Source organism: Mastigoproctus giganteus, chromosome 12 (genome assembly GCF_048544385.1).
Source record: "Mastigoproctus giganteus isolate SK-2022 chromosome 12, ASM4854438v1, whole genome shotgun sequence".
Lineage (NCBI taxonomy): Eukaryota > Metazoa > Arthropoda > Arachnida > Uropygi > Thelyphonidae > Mastigoproctus > Mastigoproctus giganteus.
Window position 1 is genome coordinate 110,692,683 of NC_143586.1, and position 23,047 is coordinate 110,715,729.

Genomic DNA, 23,047 nt, shown 5'->3' on the forward strand with positions numbered 1-23,047 from the left:
CAAATTGGATGTCGTAAAGAACTATATATAATTCAATTTAGAATGAGATATAGAACGGACTTGATGAAATTGTCTATCCCAGTGGGGAAACATCTATAATATGGAAATTTTTTTTTTTTTTTTTTTTTTTTCCTCCTTGTGATAAATTTTGTATGTATTTAAGTCATGTTTCTATAATTAAACATGCTAAATTTTTCATGTGTATTGTCAATTGTCTCACTAAATTTTCTAGCTAAATAAATAAATTGCCTGGAATTTTGTTAACGCAGTCAGAGGCCCCAGAATAACTTGTAGTTGCCAGATAAAATTAATGTAGGTAAAACAAATCGTGTATAAAAAAACTAATTATTTATATATAATAGTACACGGAAGGAGTGTACTCCTACAATTGACAAGCCTAGGAAAGGAAGTCATACACATGCCTCCTTCCAGATAAAGAAAAGTGGCCTTCCATTAGGCATCCGTTAAAAGTGGCGAGCAGGGCGTTAGGGAAGTAGGTCGCAAATTTCTTGATAACATCCACCTCCAGGAGGTCAATGCCAGGAGTTTTATTTATTTTTAGTTTTGTCCAGTGCTGGTTTTAGATCGTCATTTGTAAAAGGTTTTTCAGTATTTTCTGTTGTGTAAGAATCGTTAGTGGTAACAATCTGTAGTTCTTCAGTTCGCTGTGCATCATCTGTTGGAAAGAGGGCATTTAGCATGTTGTGGATAGAGTTCTCCCAAGTGAAGGTGGAAGAACCATCAGGCTTTACAGTTGTACTGAGGACTTCATCTCTAGGGAGTTTGTTCACAACGATGCGATATACAAGGGGTTATTGTTTCCTGTTATTGAGACAAATTCTGCCAGAAGGCTTTCTTGCAGCGTCTAATCATGGTAGTGCAACTGTTCCTTAATAATAGGTAAGTGTCTCTTGCGGCTTCAACCTCGAAGGGTGGGAGATGAGCACGGCTCTCTGACAAGTTTTACGAGCTTGGTGGACTTTCTTTCTCATGTCTTGTAGTTCAGCATTCCACCAAGGCACTACGTTTTTGAAGGGCATTCTCTTGGGGATTGCCACAGCACAGGCCTCTTTGATGGTCTTAGAGAGAGAAAGATACTGCATAGTCCTCAGAGGTGACGTGATTCAGTTGTGGAGTCTTCGTGATGTCGTCTTACGAGTTCGGCGTGAAAACGTGGCCAGTCAGCCTTTTTTGTGCAGAATCACCCATCCCTTGGTATTGGGGGAACGCGATCCACAGAGCGGCCAAGAGAATAGGTGATCGCTCTGTGGTCAGAAGTGGTCCATGCTTCATTAACCTTCCAGAAATCCTAGAAATAGTCGGCGGGTCAGGGTGATGTCGATGGTACTTTCGAAGGTGCTACTGTACGTGGGGCAAATTTCCAGATTGGTTGAGCACCGGGTGGGGAGGACGAATCCCGTCGATGACGCGAGGAGCTTTAATGGGCTTTTTTCACTCCGCGGCTGAGTTAGTCGGTCTCAGGCGTAGATAGCAAGGTTTTTCGTCCAGCAAAGCAGGCAAATCGACCAGAGAACACAAGTTTACAAACACAATATACATGGTTGTTAAAAGTTAATTTAGTGTTTAAAATGAGACTTCAAAGTTGGCTCTGGTAGAGCAAGTTGAAATCTACAGGGTAGCACAACTTTTATTTGACGTCCAATGTTTTAACATTGGACATAAAAAAAAAATCAAAGATAGTTGTAAACCCGATTTGAAATTGGGCAAGTCTTGCAACTGAGTACATTAATGAGTGGTTAAGGGAGTTAAAAAGGAGCGAGGAGGTATAATTGGAAGAAAATTTGTAAAGAGAAATTTACCTCAATATGATACGTAGAACACTTCTGTATGTTTCTTCAGAAATTAGAGTCGCATACTGAAGTATTCTGCGTATCACATTGAGATAAATTTCTCTTATTCTTCTACAAATATTGAAATCAACGTAGAACGTATAGAGCATCATAGCTCTGATTTATACTATCAAATTGGAAGTAAAATAGCTGAGCAGTAGGCGCCTCCGTAGCCAGGTGGGCAGGAGCAGCAGTGCGTAGCACATCACGCTTCTTGATTAGACCGGGGTTCGAGCCCGTGTCCACCAAATACGGAGGATGCGGAAAGGTCAGGGAATGACCACCGCATATCCCTGGAGCAATATGGCCTTAGTTGCTAAGGCTCCTAAAAACCAAAAAACAACAACAACAGCTGAGCAGTCGAGAGTTATTAAATATTTATCTTATTTCAGCAAATTTAAATGACTTGTTAAGTCATTACTATTGAGTTTAAATAGGGAGGAAGAAGGACCACTATCGCAAGAGTTGTTAACGTACATGGTTACTAAAGTCTTCAAAAATTATAAAATATGATGATATTGTATGTTAAAAACACAACGTTTGTGTCAAATATTGGTAAAGAAAGTAAATGAAAAGTTTGGCGGCATATTTGTTGAAGATCTGGAAGTAGTAAGTTGATCTGTATAATGGGTTGTGAATCATGGAAGTGATATAAATGGAAAGCTTAAGACTAGGGGAACTTAGGAATGGCAGCCTGACGTAGCCGAGTGGTCAGGGGCGTAAGTACAGTAGCACGCGCTCCTTGAGTGAACCGAGGTTCAAGCCCGTGACTGCTGAATACGATTAACGTTTGTATTGATCATTTATTGTAAACTCCACTGACCTGGTGGTCGTACCGGAGTATAACGAGAACAAAAAATATGTATAAAGTCGTACTAGTCAGGGATTGTTAAGATATAAGGTTTGCAATTCTCCCATAGGCTAACATAGAAGAAGCTATCACTGAAATTGAAGAAGGAAAACGGCAATGCTGCCATCTCGGCGATTGGTTTCAGAAAACAAAATATAGTAATTATAATAAAGGAAATGAGGATATGTGTGGATACATCATAGTTCTAATACGTATATGCTGCCAAACATATAGTTGTGCTTAAAGTGTATTGGTGGAATATTAAAGTATTTGTGGAAAAATATTAGATGCGGTTTTAATTATGGCTAAAACAACAAGGCATATACCAGATGGTTATAAAGTAAGTTTCCCTATTGAGGAGACTAGTGTCAAAACGGTTAGAATTAGTGCTGTGAAAATCGCTGAATATGTTATTTAGGTATAGGGAAGCGATTTGTAGAAGAAAAAGTTAATTTCTACCACCAGGGGAAAACGGCGCTGAACATATGTAAAAGTTGTCATTTACTTCGAGACATGCTGCTTACGCAAATGACATCCTGTTAGATAAAAGCAGAAAGGCCAACTCCACCGTCAATAACCATTATGGCTCTTACAATAGAGGAACTTACTCTTTTAGTAAAACTAATCTATCAGAATAACAGTAACGCTAATGCAGCACTACATGAATATTGGAAGCTTAAAGGTTTGCGTAAAGGACCGTCACTGGTTTGCGTAAAAGTTTGCGTCAGTGGGACTTCAAAAACTAATAAAGAAATTTGAAGCGACAGAGGAGTTAGGTGTAATTCCAGGCAGAGGACGACCACGATATCGAAACGGAGGTAGTGGATGAAGTGGGGTTGCAATGATCAGAATGGGGTAACACTACCAGTCAGTAGTGCCAGAGGTGTCAAGAGATTTGAGCCTTCCTTGGTCTGCTGTACGTAAAGTGCTTCGAATAATTTTACGATGGTTCCCGTACAAGATTCAGGTAGTGCAAGAACTAAGTCTTGTGATCAGCAACAACGAATAAACTTTGCTTTACAATTTCTGGCTCGTATAGAACTTGACGATATATGGGCTCAATGATCTTGTGGTCTGATGAGGCACTCTTCATGGGGGCTGTAAATGCACAACTGCCGAATATGGGGACCTTCTCGTATCTGCTCTGATGAAAGAAATGTCCATACGTTATGGTGTGGATTCACAGCAGTGTTTATAATCGGACCATATTTCTTTGATGAGTCTACACCTCATGGCCCCGTAAGGTGTACGGTAACTAGTGCATGGTACTGCGCTCTTCTAAGAGATCACATTATTCTCGTTCTGCAAGTTGGTGCCCCTCTCCACGTTGTCGACAAGTGAAGGAACTGCTCCGTTCAACATTCGGAAATGATCGCATCATTTCTAGACTTTGCAGTTCTGGCCAGCCCTCAGTCCCATCAGATCCCAATCCCTGTGATTTCTGACTATGAGAATACCTGAAACACAGTTTAACCGTGGTGGCATACAGACGCTTGTCGATTTGAAAGCAAGCATTAAACAACATGGAGCCAACATCCACAATGATATGCTACGAGAAACTGTCGCACGCGTCCTCTGTTTTCAGAATGTCATCTCAAGGTGCATTATAACCACAACAGCTTATGCGCCATCAAACCCCCATAACAACAACAACAATGTCATCTCAAGTGAAGGAAAGCACTTAGAACAATATCAGTAGATTTGTAAGTTCTGATATCAAAATATAATCCTAAGTTAATTAGATAATATGAATCAGAGCTGTAATACTCAATATGTTCTACGTTGATAATAATAAGAGGAGTTTACCTCAATATAATACGTAGAACACTTCCGTATGATACCCTCCAGAAATTAAAACGAAAAAATCGACAACTTACCGGTACATTAGAGTAAATTATAAATAATCAATTTAACACATAAATTTAAAACAATTAAATTAATTCTTTTAATTGCGTTAATTTGATTTAATTGTTTTAAATTTATTTGAATTGTGTTAAATTGTAAGTTGTCGATTTTTTCCGTTTTAATTTCTGGAGGGTATCATGCGGAAGTGTTCTACGTACTATATTGAGGTAAACTCCTCTTATTATTTTACTAATCCTAAGTTAAGTATTCCATCTCATGTTTACAGTGCTAATGCCTCACCTGGTGTCGGAAATTTGAACTATATATTTTTTTTTCTTCTACAAATCGTTTCCCCATACCCTAAATGACATACCCAGCGTTTTCACAGCGCTATCTCTAACCGTTTTGACACTAGGATCTCCTGATTAGGGAAACTTATTTTATAACCGGCCACTCAAATCAAACTGAACCTAGAAAACATTGAAAAGGAAGTCTTAACAGATTTGGTATTAATACAATCTCAAAAAGAACATATAGATTCAGTTGAAAAGCCAAAAATAGCTAAAGAGAAAAATGCAAGCAATTAGCAGTGGCATATATTATGCAAGAATTCAAGATTATGCAGAATCTCTTCAAACATCCCTTTATCCATAGTAGCAACTTACCCTGAATGCCACACTGCTCCAATTTGTACAACAGTCTGTTATGTGCAAGAGTATCAAAAGCTATCCTTAAATCAAAGTATATGATATCAATTATTTTTTGCATCCAGTTCGTGTGTGATCACATCGTACTATTCAGCCAAATTGGTCAGACAAGATTTCCTCTTAACAAAGCCAGGCTGTGTCTGAAGTATAACTGGAGTCTTGTGTAGATGATCTTGCATCATTTTAACCAGTGATTTCATTGGTTTTCCCTGGAACAGAAGTTAAATTAACAGGTCTCGTGTCATTCTTTGATCCCCTTTATGAATTGGGTATACATATGCACATCTCCAGTTCGTGGAGACCTCCCACAGATGCTCTTACAACTTTGGCTATGGATTCCTTTGCTAAATTTGCTATCTCACTTAATATAATTCGATAGATCCCACGTGCCTTTATGTGTAACTTTAATTTCTCCTCCACTTTGCTCTGTTATTACAAAATCATTTAGCTCCCTGTTGGAGTTTGATAAGTTTCTGGTTTCCGCTTCCCTAGAGAATTACTCATGTATGAATGTAAATGCAAAATACTCATTCAGTTTGTCAGCTACCTGAGCAGGATAATCAACAATCGAATCATTATTATCAATTGGACCAATCTGATTCATCCCATTCCCTTTGTTTTTCTTTGCATCCTTTGCCAAAGATTTCTCGTATCTGCCTTCCCTTGACTAACCTCCTTTGTGACTTGATAGCAGACTAGCTTGTATCTGCTACAAGCTTCTGTGTCGGCTGATAATTTATATGCATCCCGTGCATTTTTTTTCTCTGCCATGAGTCTAATTAGTTCATCTGACATCCATTTAGGCCTAAACTTTGAACAATATTTCATAGTTGGCATGAAAAGCCTAGAAGCTTCGAAGATTAATTCTTTGAATACCATTTAGAATTTGTTGTTGGTAACATCGTCAGTTGTTCCCATTGAATAGAATTTTTAAAAAAGGTCTCAGACCGCTGTATATGTGTAGTCACATTTATGAAATGTGACTGTAGAATGTGTAAATGTGACTGTAGTCACATTTACGAAAGCAAAAACCCTTCCCTTTACCCCTGATGGTAGTTACATCTTTGAATAAATTTCACATCAGCACACTGTGATCTGCCACCTAGTGGTTCTTTTATGTGCAGATTCCTAATGCATGAAGAATCACTGTTGATAATTAGATCAAGAGTATTACTACTTCTGGTTGCCTCTCGAACATGCAACTGTAGAAAACAATCATCCAATAAATCACAAAAGCCGTGCCAGTGACCAACCCACAAGTTCCAGTTAATATCTAGGAAGTTAAAATCCCCCATTATAAGACAATCTGATTTACTGGCCCTCTATTTCTCTGTACCGCTGTTCATTATTCTCATCAGAGTCATTTGGTCTATAACACACTCCTACGCTAGGCACAATATGGCCTTAGCAGCCCTTGTGCCATTAAACCACCACCACTCCTACACTCATTTTTGCTTTTCCATTGCTGATATCACACCAAACTGACTGATCACTGCACTGTCCATCTAGGTCAACTGGATGCACTTCCTTAGATTTTGTTTTTCTTAATTAACAACATAACCCCTCCTTCCTTCCTAACCTGTCTATCCTTTCTGAACATATTGAATTCCCCAATTACAATTCTGCATTCCTTATACCTGTGTGACATGTCTCTGATATCCCAACAATATCTGCCTTTGATGTCTTGACCAGCACTTGAAAGTCATCAAATTTATTAACTAAACTCCTAGCATGTACACATGCAAGTACAGTATACATGCACCTGTATTTACTCTTAGTTACCTTAGCACACCACATGTATTTATTTACTTGTTCCGCAATGACTCCCAGTAGTCCTTGAAATTCCCAGCACCTTGTTTTCCAGGCTGCTGCTCATTCCAATAGAAGCAGTGCAAGAATCACTTTCACCTCTGCCAGCGGCTACTATTAGTCTGTGTATCCGAGCTAGCAGTTTGCCAACCCAGGTGGTGGCAGTGTTAGGTTTTAACCTAACAGTGTCTTGATAGCATCGGCAAATCTTCTTGCATCCTTTCTATTTATGTGTATCCCATCCCTGTAGAAGCAGTGAATAATGAATGTAATTCAAAGAAGAAACATAGTATAAAAATTATTGAAGTGAATGCATATGCAAAATCAGTGTGTAGTTTACAAACGATTAGATTTTTAAAAAGGCTCAGTCAAAGACAGATTGTTACAAAGAATGAGTGAAAAAACGACAAAGCCAGTGACGGCACATAAAACTGATCAAGAAAGGGAAAATAACGAATCGGTGGACTCTGTATGGAGAACAGCAATTGAAAGTGACAAATCCGAGGTTGATACACCGACATCAACAACAAGATCTTCAATTGGTAGACGACGAATAACAAGGAGACAGCAAAGGAAAAACTATGCAGAAAACAGTAGTGTAGAGTCTCCAAACTCTGGTAGATCTTCTATTATAAATTTAAGGAAAAATCAAAGAAAGAAAGATCGAGTGGTTAATATATACAGAGTGTTTCAGTTAAAAGTTTCAGAACTTCTAAGAGGGGTAGGGTACATCCTGACAACTCGAAATCACATAGCAATGTGGGGTCGGAAATGCTTTCCTGAAGCGGTGTTGTACACAGAAGCACCATAAAGAAAAGAGACCGTAAGTGAGAAATCGTTTTAATAATACATGAAAAGAAGCAAAAGGTACATGGATTAAAGTAAGTGTTCAAAGTTTCTTCCACGGGCTACAATGCACGCCTCACATCTCCGACGCATGGACATCCGAACATTCTGGAATACTCCAGGCGAATTTCGAATTTTTTCGGCAGCTACTGCGATTCTTGCAACCAGCTCCTCAGCATTGTCAACAGGGGGTGTCATAAACTAGCGATTTCATATGACCCCAGAAATAAAAATCAAGACATGATAGGTCGGGTGACCGAGCAGGCCAACGCACGGGACCACCACGTCCGATCCACTGTGGACCAAATGTGACATCCAGGTAGTTACGAACATCTCCGCTATAATGGGCAGGGGCTCCATCGTGTTGGAACCACATTGTCTGTTGCGTCGATGCAGAAATCTGTTCATCTCTCAAAAGTTGTGGCAATACTTGCTGCAGAAAGATCAAGTAGATAGGTCTGGTTAGACGACACGGTAACAGGTAAGGTCCGATGAGGTGATCTCCCATAATACCGGCCCATACATTGACCGAAAATCGAATCTGTGCTGCACGACGTCGTATTGCATGCGGGTTCTCGACCGCCCAGATATGGTCGTTATGCGTGTTGAAAATTCCTTCCCTTGTGAAGGAATTTTCACGGTCATATGAAATCGCTAGTTTATGACACCCCCTGTTGACAATGCTGAGGAGCTGGTTGCAAGAATCGCAGTAGCTGCCGAAAAAATTCGAAATTCGCCTGGAGTATTCCAGAATGTTCGGATGTCCATGCGTCGGAGATGTGAGGCGTGCATTGTAGCCCGTGGAAGAAACTTCGAACACTTACTTTAATCCATGTACCTTTTGCGTCTTTTCATGTATTATTAAAACGATTTCTCGCTTACGGTCTCTTTTCTTTATGGTGCTTCTGTGTACAACACCGCTTCAGGAAAGCATTTCCGACCCCACATTGCTATATGATTTCGAGTTGTCAGGATGTACCCTACCCCTCTTAGAAGTTCTGAAACGTTTAACTGAAACACCCTGTATATGGACTATGAGACCAAAAACATACGAAATATGATGTAGATGAAGAAGGTTAAAGAAAATATAAGTAACGATCTCAGGCTGACTGAGAAAAATAACCTTGATTTTGAACCGGATAATATTGAAGAAACTCCAAAGGAAGTGATAAATGTGGATGTAATAGAAAAGCAGATACAGAAAAAGGCAACAAATTTAACATTAATGAAGTGGCAATGGAATTAAGAAGGAACATGGAAAAGTTTTTGTTCGATAAAGAAAAAAAATAGCCTCAGAAAGAAAATAATCGGTGAGATTTTTAGGGAAATGGGATATGCTAGAAGGAGTGATAGTTGAGTTAGGAACAGGCAATGAAATATTGCAGAAAAAAATAAAATGTATGGAAATAGAAATTAAAGTTCTGAGGTTTAAATAAGCAACAGTGGAAGGAATGAATCTGAAAAAATAAAAGGCGAAACATGACGGCTGAACAAGGATCGACACTAAAAATAGTGAAGTATTTAATGCGGTAAAAAGAAAATTGAAAAAGGATTTAAAGAAGATGAGGAAAAACAGTGGACTGCAGTATAATAATAGAGACAGATTACAGAAGGGTTTAGAATTTATCAGAAGAAATGAAAGATTGACGAAGCTAGGAATAACTGTACATAGGCCAAAAAAGCAAGGACAAAAAATCGTGATCTATGATGTGTACAATGATACCAAGAAAGAGGATCTCGTGTATGACATGAACAAGAAAAATTTAGGTCATATAAGTAAGAAGCGTGAAGACGTAGTAGGTAAAGTTGCAGTAAGATTTGTCAGTGGCAATAAAGACAAAACAGGGAACAACTGGGTATTGGAAGTGAGTCCTAGATTTCGGGGTTCGCTGAGGGAGCAAGAGAGTATTCACTGGCTACAGATCTTACAGGATAAATGACTTTTACTTGGTAACGATTGTGCTATCACTTTCAACGTTATGCGCAAACATCTAAAACGTGTAGGAGAGTGATTTGCATTTGTAGCCATTGTGGAATGGAAGGACATAGCTGCAGGGAATGCAATAAACTAAAGAATGTAATGTTTCATCTGTAATCAAAGGGGAAACCTGCGAACTATGCAGTAAGAGACAATATATGTCCAGCATACATACGAGCGGTACAATTCGCAAAAGAACGGAGAATTCAGATATATATTAGGGCTGGATGGAGTAATTATGAAGATTTTAATGGGTACAAAATGGGTAATAATAGTGCAATTTAATTGTGCTAATAGAGAAAAGGTTGATGTCATTTGTCTTCAAGAGCCATATATATTGAATGGGAAAGTAACAGGCTCTCAGAATACTGCAAAAATTCTATGTAGTGGCAGCGATGAAACTAGGGTTGCAATAGTAATATTAAATACTAATTAGGAAGTTCCTGATGATCAGTTCACTTTGCACTAACTATGGCGTGCTGATCTATTTATGTGCACGCATAAATAATGGATATGATGAGTTTTACATTTTCTCTATATACTGCAGGCATGGTGATGATATTGATTATGATTTTTATTATATGGAACAGGGAATAATTAGGATGAGGGGGCAAAGAGTTGTCTAGATGCGAATTCCTATGGTAAATTATGGCACAGTGACAAATGAGGGCATAAATTAAATGATTTTGTGTTGAGTGTGATTTGGCGGTGCATAACAAATGTGGATAAGCTGCAACCTTTTGGTAGGTTAATGGGCAATCCAACACTGACGTTACATTAACCAATGTGGTCGCTATGAATGATAAAATTGGACAGTTAAGGCTAATGACCTGCAGCGATCGTCGAGTTCTTTACACGCTTCAGTTAAACTTGACGTGTGTAAAAGAACTGCAGAATGACAGTAGAAAGCATGTTAGGCAGGATATTCAATTACGAAGGTACTCACGGAAGAGGCAAAGTGGGAACATTTCGATCAAGAAATTAAGCCAAGGATAGGAAGATTTTCAGCTGAGGAAATTTCCCAATTAGGGGAAGAAGGTGCAGTGCACCTATTTCAGGAAAAAAATATATAAAGTGTCTAATTAATCAATGAAGAGAAGAGAAAACAAATTAAGTGTGCCCCGGTTTGTTGGTGGTCACCAGTCTTAACACAACTAAGAAAACAAACTTCAGAAATCAAAATTAACAGAAAACAACGATGAAATTGAATTTAAAAGGAAAAATATAGCAAATGGAAAGAATTTGTAAAAGTAATCAAGAGCAATGGGAATTAATTATAAATGCCGGTAATCAAGAACCACGGGAGGTTAATTTATAAATGGGGGTTAATTTATAAATTAACTCCAAAGAACCATGGGGAGTTAATTTATAAATTAACTTGTGGAAAATTTAAACAGATGGGTGAAATTGGATACTCAGTTGGAGAAGGAGAGGAAAAGCGATTTACATATGAAGGTAGAACTATCTTGGATCACTTGCTCAGATTTCGTGAAAAAGATAATAAACAGCCAGAAGAATAGCTAAAAATTAAATATGATAATGAGTTACTGCGCTAGGACGAAGAATTCGCTGGAGAAATAGATATGGTCAAAGGGAATAGGTGCCCTTGGAATGGGCCTCATCACAAAAGTTTTAACTGGCAGTTTGGGGAGATGCAGTATCATGATGTCCAAGAGCCTCTCTTGGGCATCATGACTCCGCTTTTGGTTATAGAGATATTTAAAGTGTGGTTCATGATATTAAAGCTCTCGAAGAACGCTATCTGCCCTAGATCTAAAGACCTGGATGAGCTTCCGCAAGAATCAAGATTATCAGCACAAGCAATTATGTATATTTCTCCTTTGGTGTTCTGGACATCTCTTCATCATGAAAAATCGCAGTCCAAGAACAGAGTCTTAAGATTTTCATTAAGCAGTTACATTCTCTGATTCTTAATGGCTCCGGCCAAATATATAGTGTAATGCGCTTTAAAATCTATAAAAATCCCCAGGACGCATTTACTGCTAGAGTGCTAATTATGTGTAGGGCTAAGACAATTGTGGCGATGGTTTTCTTTACCTTCTGATTGCAGCACAAATTCAAATTATTACTGTATTATTATATATCTAGTCAGTACAACATGAAAATCGGCCTGTGTGTGTGTTCACAGATCGATTTCCATGTTATGCTGGTTGAAAAACCCAGAATAATTCAGGGGACTCTTTCTCCACCTGAGAACTTCTGACTACAGCCTCGACTTTAGGAGAGACTATTGTCAGAAGGTTTACTTTAGAAATTCTTCCAAATGTTGATGGGGACGGGAATTAAATCCAGACCACTCCGAACGAGTGGAAAATAGCGATGTATCGTGCCGATTATCTAACCCTGGAAGACTGAGTGCAGTACAGGAAGGTTTCTTCAAAGTGCCTTGCCAAGTATCTGAACAAAACCCTTTACGAATAGGGCTGTGTCTGCGGCACCTAACACGATATGAAGAGGAAGGAAATTACTCCTTGGCTTGCATAGTCATAATGGATGAGATAGGTGTATGCATTTTTAACAAGAGAACAAGCAATGAGATAAGCATGCCGTGATAAGTCATCATCGCTATGGCAGTAGTAATTCAAAACTTGCGAAAGCACTGGAAACGTTATGCCCATGTTATTCAACTTACAGAGAGTGCTGCCGTGCCATTTCAAGCGTAGAGGTGAAAGAGACAACACGTTAACTAACTTTGAGGGTTCGAGAAAAAATAATGCGCGAACTCCAAAGTTGGTTTGTGATTTGTCATCAGCAACAAGAATTCCGAACGGCTTACTGATGGTTTCATTTTGTTAAACGACAATAAACGATCCCACACATCTCAAACGCCATTGAAACCACAGTGCAAAATGATTGAGCAGCCTCCTTTAAATCAAAACATGCCAGCTTTAACTTTTCGCGTTCTTCGAAAATTAAAAAATTAATCCCGCATTTCATGCAGACGATAAAATGTAGGAAACCATCACACACTGGCGCTGTGAGAATATATTCTGTTTTTTTTTTTTTTATGGGCTGGGTAAAAAACATTTGGTGATCGGAAAAATGCATAAATTGGGGCCATTCTTTTGAAAAATAAAGTACAAGTTTTTAGCAAATTTTAGTTTTCATGTTAATCGACATCTCAGGTCTTGATAAGCAGTTACGATATTTTGAATAAATTGCTTAGATCTTTTTTTTAGAATTAGAATCTTTTATTCTAATTGCTTAGAATCTCTTTTTTTTTTTGGCTTTATACCAAGCTAAGAAAAAATAAACAGAACACAGGAAGCTTGAAGAAGTTGAAACAATTTCTTTTTTTTTTAATAATTATGTAAATTATTTTTTCTTTCTCTCGCGTATGTGTTCACGTGTGTCGCCTACCCAAAAAAGCGCACACACAAACCAGGACCTCTTGAAAATTTCTGTTTTCTACACATCTGCCAGAAATATACCGGTTGTTTTTCTTCTCAGATATGACTCTACATATATACACTGACAATTCCAGGATGTTGAGCCCCTAATAAAATCATCTGTGAAATATCTTAATTCGGTTACTTTTTTTGTCCCTCAAATCATTGTGCACTCCTTGGAAGTGGATTATCTCTATACAGTTTGAAATGAATTAAATGTGCAGTTATTAGGTCAGTAGTGAAACCGACTGAAAGTAAAATTTCATAAAAATTATCCTGATTTTGCAGTGTACTAAAGGAAATGCTTACCCTGAGGTGATTTGTTCCTTTCCCCTTCCTCTCTTCTTTTTACTTGACATGACTGATCTTGAAACCAGAAATTAAAATAAAATTAAGAAGTAAGAATGCAGTTGAGATCACAAATAATATCACCTGAAATCTTAACCTTGTTGGCCATCAAATTAAAAAAATATATAAATTTAAACCTAATCAGACTAAAAATAAACTAAAGTCGGCTAAAAGTTACTCTAAAACGAGAAATAAGCGTGCAATGTAAAGATTCTGATTTCTTGAGACAGTGACTCAGAAGTGAAGACTGATTTTCGTTTAATTCTCAACGAACGCAGAGATATCAGTGCGGAATTCGTAGATGTTCAACCTGCGCAGTTTTATCATTTATAAGTTGGGAGAAGGTGAGAAATCGTTTTTCTTGATATAAAGGACTATGATTATTACCAACAAAACTGAACTGAAATCGGCGCATTAAGTTTTATAAAATCACAAACCATTACGAAGATATCTGGCTCCTGCTTATTTAAGTGAATACCGATTTTATTGCTAATAAGGAAGTAGAGTTAACCTGTTATTATTAAAGGTCAGTTATATTCTGGGAACAATTCTTTCAGTCATAATTCGGAAACGATTCTGTTACATGAATACCAATTCACAGGCATTTCCCCCTGGCTGTTCTCAAGAATATTCCTTGCGTAGTTCCCCCATATACACGTATGCAAACAAATACTTGTATATTAGCAGAACACACACACACACACATCCTATGAATGAACTTGATATGCAGAGAAACTCTGCTATTACATGACAAAGTTAACCATTGTGGATTAATATTTTTGAACGACATTTAAATTTATATATAAAATTTAAAGATTTCAAGTATCTTAAAATCAATTAATGTTAATTGGTAAAGAACATCAATACCAGTTGCCTACTACATGTAGATTCTTCCCATGTTTTCTCATTGTCAAGTATACAAGGTGCTCAAAACAGATTTTTCACGTGGGCGTTTTTTTTTTTTTGTTATATATTTTCACCGAAATTTTTAAATGTGGTGTTAAAATTCGGCTGAATATTATCATTTCGATTTTGAAATTTTTAATTTAAAACTTTGCCTATTAACTGCTTTTTTTTTTGTCAGTGATTGGGTTGTTTCCTGTCATTGATTTATTCTAAAATATAATCAGTGTACCTGTAAAACGAACATAAATTGATTTCATATATAATAAATATTCTATCATAATAGTGCTCCATACGAACAATTTCTCTCCCCAATACGAACAATCGCACAATAGTTCGACGTGCGATATGGAGCTGTCAATTTTGGTATCCACAAGACACTTTTTTTTTTTTTGGTTGTTTTTGTTTTGCGAATAAAATTAATTTATGCTCGTTTTTATTGTACACCGATGACTGAGTACGAGATACACTGTAGTGTTGTGTTATTTACGTTACAACACAATACTACAGTGCTGTGTTGTAAAATAAAGAAAAATACAAATTCCTCGGTGATTTAAAAGTTGCTTATATTTTTATTCTACAAAATAAGCTTAATATGTTTACTGAATAATAACAGTTTTTCTAAACAAATTATAGCCGGAATTTTTTTTTACTGTATATTTTGGATCTTGTCTGTACACGTTTTGAGGAAAATATGATTAAGAAATTTTTTTTAAACTGATTGAATTGAAAACACAAAAACGTCTGCTGGCTTATGGATTTGTAATATTAACTTAATATTTTTGAAATTACAAATTTAATCTTAAGATTAAAATTTACCGTTATTCAGAGAATATAGTAACAAAAATGATTCATTAATTACAATCGAGGTGCGCAACGCTCGATGTTTCGATTTAAAATATAAAACGGAATAAAAACATTAATATAATTCATTTTGTTTCTGTTTACTAGCCACTGAACAAAACGTTCGTTTACAGATGGACTTGATAAAGGGCCATGTCAAGACTTTTAAGCGTTCCAATGCAAAAAAGAAAATGTCGCTCCTTCTTATTGCATGACAATGCTTGTAATACTGTATATACATTTTGTCGCCGTCCCATTACATGAAAAGGTTTCATTGAGTTGGCGTCTGCATTCGTTTCCATCTTAAGACGGGCAGTGACTATGCACACTTCTTCTGGCGAATTACCTTGTTTAAAAGGAAATTTTCGTTCCTCCTCACGACGTATAAAGGTTTTGGGTACTTCCGCCAGTGTAAGTTACATTCACTTCGTGGCTGAGTTAGTCGGTCTCAGGCGTAGATAGCAAGGTTTTTCTCCCCCTAGAAACTGGGTTTTTTCGTCCATCAAAACAGGCAAATCGACCAGAGAACACACGCAATTCATAGACCTTATATATATATATATATATATTTATATATATACATATAAAATCCGTATGTTTATTTTCTTGGTACAAATGTGCATTCATGGCTGATTTGCACGTTTTCGGCGAACTGCAGCCAAAATTGAACATGTATTTAGAAATTCTTCCAGCCGTCGACGAGAATCAAAGTCACAATTAATGGCAGAGAGTATTGTGTCAAATAATCTATTACAAAGACTTGTCACTATACAAGGAGAAAAACATAGGCAGTAACAAATTTTTAAAATTAACGAAATATGTTTTGGTAATTTATCACCAGAAGCGCACTGGCTGACTTTGACATGCCCGAAACCCGCCCCCCCCCCTATATTTTTGGCCCGAGTAATATTTCCCAGTAATTGTTTCAATTTCTGATAATGTATGACTGATATATAGATATCAGCATAAACACGCTGTCTGTTTGCTGCTGTGTAGTTGTAGCGTTCAGGCAGCTTAGGATATGAGACGTCAATATATAATACAGTATTGGTAAATTGCGTGTACCCTTACCACAGAGTACACGCAATGACTATTTTGCTTTACGAAAAACCTAAGTTTCCGGAAGAAGGGACCATGCAACCATTGTCAGAGAATGCTTAATTCTACCACAGTGTGAAAAGGCACTAAAATTCCTTCCCATTTCGACGGGATTCGAACCCAGGCTTTTTCCACACGATATGGAAGTATGCTAACCATGGGGGCTTTTCTATTATGAAAACAATATGAAATCGGAAAACCGAACAATAATGAAATAAACGTTGAGTTTCGGTTGGGGTTAGATTATTTTCAAATAAATGCCAAAGACATCCAAGGCCATGTAGTCTCATTATATTGTGTTAACGCCATCCTACCAAAAGTCATGGGGAACGCTACTAGTTGCGAACGAAATGTGTATTTATTCAAAGATTAGCGCGTTGATCTATCATTAGCATAATGCCATCAGCTTAATTCGTTTCTGTCGATTAAACTGGTAGAATTATTCTCCGTTCCTTTAATACATTCGTAAGCTCCACTAACGAGGAACATAAATTGTAAGTTACATTCACTCCAGAGATATTCTAATTCACTCCAAAGACATTCAGTTGCGTTGAGATCAGTGCTCTGTTTTGGTCACTGCAGCGTTCCGATTATATTATTTTCTGCAATGATGATTCCATAATTCTTGTTTTGTGACATGGAGTGTTGTTGGGATGGAAGGCGGGAGGATCATCAAATTGCCACAATTTAGGATGCCCTGATCATTAATGCAGGACAGGACACACAGTAATTAAATCTCTGATCACCTTTGCAGGCTAAAATATTTGCATATTTCGAAGCTACGCACAATATCTACCATCAGAGGGAAGGTATCCATGACTTTTAGTTGGATAGTGTATTTTAGTGATTATTGTATTAAGCTTCTGTTCAGTTTAGCTGTGATATGTGTTGCTGTGATTTACATACAGTTAATTGTCAACATGCGTTAATCAATACAGTATATAGTAAGTTGTCGGCAAATCCTTCTTCTGTTATTTTACATTGAATAAAATTAAAGTGATATTCAGTATATCCAAAACAGAAATAGCCCTTCCTCCCATCCCCATACACACTTAGAAATGTTACTGGCACGCAGTTTCGACATGGTAGTATCTCCAGTCTTCGTTTCTGAGCCATTGTTACAAGAATCCGAAATAGGTAACTTGGGATAGTTTCTCGTTTCGAATATTTCATATGAGAGTATTCGCAGTTTATTTTTAATGAGACTGATTGAGATTTAAGTTTTCAGTATGATGGCTAATAATGTTAAGATTTAAGTTGCGAGGATTTGTGATTTTAACCTCATTTTTACTTTTCGTTCTCATTTTAATTTTCGTGCCAATTTAAAAAAGATAGAGGAATGAGAAAAGAAAATTAATATTAATTTTAAGAGTACGTATATTTAAAACTAGCAAAAGCTTTTTTAACTTTGTATAACTCACCTCTTTGACTAAAATCGAAAAGTGAAATTAAAATTTAAATGAACTAAAATGATTCCTGAAAGAATGTGAATACAAATTCATCATTGCGAAAGGTTTAAAATATGAGAGGCCCATAGCTTGAAAGTATTGGTAACTTTCAAGGAATCTCTCTTGGTTATTTAGACGAGGAAGAACGAGTGAGAAAATAAGGTAACTAGTCGTATGTTGAGAGGTGCACACCGTTCCACATTACTATCTATTTAGTATGAGGAGTAGAAAGAAATTTATTACTAAGATTTCATATTGAAGACATCTCCATTGGTTTCTGATTGTTCGTTTTACCAGATGTTGTGTGCGTGTCCGCAACATTAGAAGTTATCTTCTATCAGCAGCAGAAAAACCTCATATACCCAACTATTTCATACATTAAGCAAACTAGAAACCTTCATGTTATCAATGATCGCAGAAATTTAAGTCCTGTCATCCCTCCTTTTTAAAATATACTTTAGAGACGGAATAAAAAAAATCATCGGCAATTGTTTAATCTCATAATTTTTTAATAATAGTAATCTGTCCTTTCTTTTCCAAAAACGAAAATACCAACCACAATGCAATCTTATATAATGATCAATTGCTGGTATCTTCAGAGTTTGGACACTAATTTTTTACCGATATGAATAGTTCCTCATCCATAAGTCAACGCAAAGTTTTTGATTTAAAAAATTCACAGCTTTTGATATAAAGTAATAAGCCATCTTTCTCAGTTTGTTAAACTTGGAACATAAAACTGGAAAGGCTCTAGAATTCCCCACGCAACAAAATCAGAAGCGAACAGGTTATAGACACAAGAAAGGAGCTTGGGAAGGGGCTGTAGAATTTTAATTAACCTTTATTGTACGTAAAGATACGATATAATGTACCCATCACGGAATGGTGCCAGGAGTTTCACATGGATAAATATAATAAGATATAGTAAGAAGATAATAAAATAAAACACTGATAATTATTAATAATAACAACTAGGGGACTTCGACCTCTGCTCGCCAACTCACGCGCATGCCTTTCTATGTAAAATGTAGAGGTACGACGGAGTAAGTGAAATCTTTTCTACGTAAAAGACACCTGTCGAAACGCACTGATTAGTGGACAGTCTCCTATGCTTGTATGGAGAGGCGGACACCTGGCAGCACTTAAAGTATCATTGCGAACATTACGAGGGCCTCCACTGCCTGCTAATCACCAGACCACACGATTCTTCTAGAGAACAGGAATCACACATCCTAGATACACAAGGCGTTCTCACACTATGCCCAGGACTTGTTTGCACGAAGAAGAATCCTTCGGACTACATATGAAAACAACTAATACAACCTGAACGTGACAAAAACCAAATTAATCCAACCTAAATGTAGAATTAATATTACCCTGGAGTAGGAAGATGATAAAGCCTGGAACCACAACTTGTTAAGGCTAATGAAGCCCCCTGACTATTACCAAAATGGAAGAAATACTGAATGGGACACTCCTAAAAATAATTTTCCATTGAAATGGAAAACAACTTGAATAGGAACTCTCACTGGATACATGACCATTGACAAGACATAAAAAAGGCAATATTGTCCCAGCGCTTTTAGGCGATCTGAGCCAGGTGCCCTAGCCCTCACCTCTTTAACCCCTTCCTCGGAAGGGGAGACGATTATCCATCCCCCCACCACTCCCATCTTCTGGTGGGGCTTGTCCCAACTGTCATTCCTGGGGATGTCTTCACCATTATCCCCATACTTCAATCTTTTCCCCCAGCCTTCAATCTATAAAACAAGCTCTGAAATTCCAACACTTAAATTTTACACTTCTAGACCAGGAAATGTACAAACTGAATATGAACACCACTGAACTCATGATCTATGACACAATATTATGATGACAATCATGTCCTGGCACCTCTAGGCAATTTGAGCCAGACACCCTGACCTGGCTCACCTCTTTAAAACCCCTCCTCTGCTTCCCCCTTTTTCTCCTGGTGAGGCCTGGGCCAGTCTTACTGACCATATTGGGGTCACCTTTGCTAACATCCCCCATACTTCTACCTCCCACCACTACTCTTCCTATAGCTAGCGTACGCCCCACACAAGCTCAAATTAAATCGAAAATTAAATTACGTCTAAATTAAATCGAATCGCGTTTATAAACTTTTGGCCTTTACAATTCTAGTGCTCATCACTATGATAGCTTTTTTTTTTTTTAAAGACCCTATCCACTGAAATCTCAGGAAAGTAGGTGGCAGGGCCTGCCAGAATAAATATAAAACTGCTGGGTGCCTGGTCTGCTTCATGGGGCAAAGTGCGGACAAATCTCTGGCCTTAACAGTGAACTGTGACACATAATAATGAACAATACACTGAGATGGGGAAACCCCTGGTGCCATTAGACATGAATACACTTTACACTTGATTGATGTCTAATCAGGAAATGACCTATGTAATTATTTACCTGTGTATTTCTAGTGATGTAACCCCACCCACTTGTACCACGTGAGTGCATCCTTCTTCTCTCATTGGCTGCCCCACCACGCGGCATTCTCAAGGTCGAATAAATATCACTATGTAATTGTTTAATTGCGTTTACATAGGTCACTTAGGAAAAGACCTTTTGCTTCGGGTTCCATAATGCATGAGGAGTATCATTGCATCCGAAAGTGAAGGACTAAAATCTAATATGGAAGCCATTTTCTTTACTCCGTCAGTGTGAACGATAGACTTAAACGATCGGGCTGGCAGTGGTCTCAAATTGAAGATATTTCTTCCTGGGTGTGCACAAAGTTGTTAAAATTTAAAAATTCCGAATACGGAATGGGATGGTTTTGTACTACAAGCGAGAATGGTTCAACTTTCACTTCATATATGGAACCATAGGAAGATGTTAACTGTTAAACAAACAGTTATTTAAGTTGATAAGGCATTTTTTCTGATTAGCAATTTGCACTTTCACTATTTAACTAATAAACAATTTGAACTTTCGCGCAATCATGTCCTTTGTTCCGAAAAAAATACTACCACCAATTTCGAATTTCTCTTCTAGCGCTGTACCTTAAAAGAAAGAATTAATCATAAGGATTCCATCACAGCTCACTACAGGGTGATTCACTACCAGTGCGACAAACTTGCAGGAGGTGTAGGGAATACAAAGACGAATCGGGATCACATAGCATTGCAGGGTCCAAAATGCCTTCATCGTGCGGTAGAGGACGTTGAACGGGAGGTCGCGTGAACAGCGATCCCGCTGGAAGTCAGCATTTGCGAACCGTTGCTGTTGAAGAAACCAAGTAGCAAAAGTCCCCTGGAGTGGATAATCCGCAGGCTCCAATGATTAGACGCGTTGCAGATGGTGTGAACTCATTTGGTTTGTTGACAGTATCCTCCATACAGTGGATTGGGAAATACCCAATCGTTGGCCTATCGCTCGAGTACTCGTACTCGGATTGCCTTCTGCAAGACGTAGGACATTCTCCTCATTGTCTGGCGTCCTCGTTGTTCGCTCTCGATTCATGGCACCTCTCGTGAAACAACCAGTCTCACATAACCTTCTGTGCACACGTGCGAAAATCGTATGATGAGGAGCACGCCTGTGCGGGAAACGTCCTGATACAAGCGCATAGCGGCGCGCCCGTTACAGTCCGCAGCTCCATACGCGAGATGCATGTCGGCCAGTTCAACGTTTGAATACTCGTCCATCCTACTGCCTCGGGAACCGGTTCGCAAATGCTGACTTCGAGCGGGATCGCTGTTCACGCGACCTCCCGTTCAACGTCCACTACCGCATGACGAAGGCATTTCGTACCCTGCAATGCTTTGTGATTCCGATTCGTCTTTGTGCCCCCTACACCTCCTGCAAGTTTGTCGCACTGGTATTAGGTATGTTCGGGGTCTGACGGCACCTGGGATTTATCCCATCTCCGCGTATGTTCTCTGTATCGGACAAGCCAGAGATTTAAAAGTGTGTGGGATATGTACTGTGTAATTTGTAGTGCCCATTGTTCATCCGGCCTGTTAGCCGCCGGGCCCCTAGTGAGACCCGACGTTACCAATACCCGCCACAGGGAGGCCGGCCGGGTGTTACCAATATTTGTACTTTGGCTGGTCTTGTCACTTACTTTCCTGGGATTTCAGTGGCTAGGACCAATAAAAAAAAAAATTAATAAATAAATAAATCGAGGTTGATATTAGTGATACTTAGCAAGTTAGTATTAATAGTATGCGACGTGGGGCTGTGCGGTGAAAGTGAGTTTTAAAAATCAAATAGGTTCGGGCAAGAATTTTGATGTTCTCTTTTAATTTTGACATGTAGGGCTAAACGCTGTGCAAGACAAAAGTTTGGGGGAAGGATGAAGACACTGGGGGGAAGAAGTTGGAAATAAGGGGCCGACAGAGTAGATAGCCCCTGCAGGTATTGAGGCATGCCCGTGCCCCACCAGAGTGAGAAAATTGGGGAGGCAAGCCTCTCCTCCCCAGGAGTTTGGAAAGAAAGATCCGCTCAAGAGAGTGCGGATTTGGATCGCCAATAGGCTGTTCCGGCGGGAGAGTGCCACCGTATGTCGTCTCCATCAGTTTGCAGGCCCTAAAAAGCTGGCCGTTGAGTCTCATCTAGGTGGGACACTAATAGGGGATTAAATCTGGGATGTCGTCCTTCCAGACTGCATGTGGTCTGGGTCCTATTTTCTGGTCACTGGTAGTGAATCACCCTGTATATGTCCCCATATTGCACATGCGAGCTTATACATTCAATGCCATTCGTTATGTTTAATGCGTTTAGAACGCATAATTTTTCGTTTTCAACTTCAAGTTTATGTTTTTTGTTTTGAGGTTATTTGTATTCAGGATCGTTTTGTATTCAGGATCATTTTGAAAGACCGATCCTGACTCCATTTACACGTATATACACTGTGCTGCCACTTTATTAGGTAAACCCCTGCTGTGCACACAAATGATTTGTTCCACAACGTTGCAAGTCACATGACCACAGTTGTGGATATAAATGCAGCAGAACAACCTTTCTAGTATTAGTTAAGCGTACAAACCGTAGCAAGAATGGAGAAAAGGAGTGATCTAACGGACTTCGAACGTGGCATGGTAGTAGGTGCAAGACGTGCTGGACAATGCATCT

At 38.4% G+C, this 23,047-nt stretch overlaps 1 protein-coding gene across 6 annotated transcripts in view; it reads right to left on the reverse strand.

Annotated features, from left to right (window-relative positions):
• Window positions 1-23,047, reverse strand: part of LOC150077338 (potassium voltage-gated channel protein Shaker-like) — a 319,999-nt gene that overhangs the window by 17,317 nt on the left and 279,635 nt on the right. For 5 of the 6 annotated variants that reach the window (XR_016547719.1, XR_016547722.1, XR_016547720.1 and 2 more), the window contains exon 3: window positions 13,605-13,661. The exons of the other annotated variant lie outside the window; for it this stretch is intronic. The gene's annotated coding sequence lies outside the window, so the exon portion shown is untranslated. The remainder of the gene's footprint in view (window positions 1-13,604; window positions 13,662-23,047) is intronic. 6 annotated transcript variants of the gene reach the window in all.